The sequence below is a fragment of the Oryx dammah genome, unplaced genomic scaffold, assembly GCF_014754425.2.
Source record: "Oryx dammah isolate SB20612 unplaced genomic scaffold, SCBI_Odam_1.1 HiC_scaffold_19, whole genome shotgun sequence".
Lineage (NCBI taxonomy): Eukaryota > Metazoa > Chordata > Mammalia > Artiodactyla > Bovidae > Oryx > Oryx dammah.
In genome coordinates, this window is record NW_024070203.1 from 35,814,121 (window position 1) to 35,816,839 (window position 2,719).

The following is a 2,719-nucleotide window of genomic DNA, read 5'->3' on the forward strand; positions in this document are numbered from 1 at the left end:
GCATGCTGAGATGGGGAAAGACAAGGATAAAACTCTTAGGTTTGCAATAAAGCAGAGTCTTTGAACAGGAAGAGACACACATTCATGTGCCAACCTGCCAGAAGATCTTGTGCTCTGCTGACCAGGCATTACCTCTGTATTCACCAATGCTAAACAGAAAGGTCAGGACTAAAAATAAATCTCAAAGAGGTGAAGATATGTCAATCATTTTTCTTCTTGTTTGTTCGACTCTCCTTGTTGTTGTTCAGTCACAGTCATGTCTGACTTTTTGTGATTCCATGAACTGCAACATGCCAGGCTTCCCTGTCCTTTACTATCTCCCGGAGTTTGCTCAAACTCATTTCCATTGAGTCGGTGATGTCATCCAACCATTTCATCCTGTCACCCTCATCTCCTTTTGCCTTCAGTCTTTCCCAGAATCAAGATCTTTTCCAGTGAGTTGGCTCTTCGCACCAGGTGGCCAAAGTATTGAAGCCTCAGCATCAATCTTTCCAATGAATATTCAGGGTTGATTTCCTTTATAATTGACTGGTTTGATCTCCCTGCTGACCAAGGGACTGTCAGGAATCTCTCCCTGCTCTCCCAGTCTCTCCCTGCTTGTGATATAGATCATATAGTTCATTCTAGGAGTGGAAGGATAATTTAATGTTAGAAAAGCAGCATTATTCACAATAGCCAAAAAGTGAAAACAACCAATTATCTATCGATGGATGAATGGATAAACAAAATGTGGTAAATACATACAACAGAATATCATTCAGGCTTAAAAAGAAATGAAACTCTGACATGTGATACAACACAGATGAACCCTGAAGATATAATGCTGAAGTGCAAAAAGCCAGTCACCAAAGAGCAGATGCTATATGATTCCACTCAAATGAGGTACATAGAGTGGTCAGATTCATAGAGACAGAAAATAGAATGGTAGTTGCCAGAGGTTGGGAGAAAAAAGGACTCAAGGATAAGTAGTTTAACGTGCATAGAGTTTCAGCTTGGGAAGACGAAAAAGTTCTGAAGTTTTTTCAGTTGTGATGGTAACATGATAATGTGAATGTACTTAATTCTACGAAACTATATTCTTAAGAATTGTTAAAATGGTAAATTCTATATTGTGTTTATTTTACTATAATCAAAAATATTTTGTAGATACAAGTTCCTAGGTGATTTTAATTCACAGCAGATTTGAGAATAAATGACATTTAGTTAGTCACTAAATCGTGTCTGATCCTTTTGCAACCCCATGTATCCCTGCCAGGTTCTTCTGTCCAAGGGATTTTCCAAGTAAGAATACTGGAGTAGGTTGCCATTTTCTTCTCCACCTTTACAGTTTAGGATAAATAAATTTGGCATTTTATGCCATCTGCAACTACTTGAATGAACCTAGAGATTATCATAGTAAGAAAAGTAAGTTAGAAAGAGAAAGGCAAATACTGTATGATATCACTTATATATGGAGTCTAAAATGAACACAATGACACAAATGAACTTATATGCAAATAGAAACAGACTCACAGACATAGAGAACAGACTTGTGTTTGCTAAGGGGGTGGAGATATGGAGAAGAGATGAATTGAAAGTCTGAGTTTAGCAGATGAAAACTGTTATACATAGAAGATAAACAACAGGGTCCTATTGTATACCACAGGGAATTATATTCAATATCTTGTGATAAATCATAATAGAAAAGAATGTGAAAAAGAAGATATATATATATATTTGTATTAATATAACTGAATCATTTTGCTGTACCCCAGAAACTAACATGACATTGTAAATCAACTATATTTCAATTAAAAACAAATAAGTAAATTTGAGATTTTTGCCTCCTAAGATAAAAATAGACATATAATAAAATTTATCTTCAAAATCTTTTGTTGATATCAAAACATATTGATATTATTGAATGGGCTCAGACACCCTTAGGAAGACATACACATACAGAGGCAAGATGAAAATGTCTTCAGGACCAGATACACACATGTGTGCGCATGCACACACACACACACACACACACACACACACACAGAGTAACTGAGTACTTCTTTTTTTTTTTTAATGTTTATTTAGCTGTGCCAGGTCTTAGTTATGGCAGGATCTTTGATCTATGTTGTGGCATGTGGGAATTTTTTGTTGTTGTTGTAGCATGTGGAATCTAGTTCCCTGACCAGGGATGGTACCTGGGCCTCCTGCCTTGGGCGTGCAGAGTCTTAGCCACTGGACTACCAGCCCCTGTAACTGAGTACTTCTGTACCAACTACAGGGCGCATATAAGTGATCCTCTCTTGTCAGTATAGACATGGACTGTTTCAAATTAGACAAACAGCCTCTGCAAGTGGCACTTGGCTAAATTCCCAAACATGAGATTTTGTATCTTACTTTTATTTATCTTGAAAACGACATTAGACCCTTCATGACTCAACATTTTTATAAAAACCTTCTCTTAAACCCTGAAATTCATGTTTTATGTAACAGTGAAGATGTGGGCTATGATTTCAATAAATTTTCCTCTCCTGTGGGAGAAACTAACTCAGCTTGGTCTCCTGCATCAGTGGAAAGGCAAGTGATTTTCAGAACATGCCCCAGATGGGGAGAAAATAGACATGGGTTCTCCTTCTGAGTCTGGCATCGACTTCCTGGTAAACCTGGGCCCGTCACTAAAGTTACCTTTTTCTTAATTCTCTCATCTGTCTGAGAAGAGGGAGATGCTAGTGGAATGTTT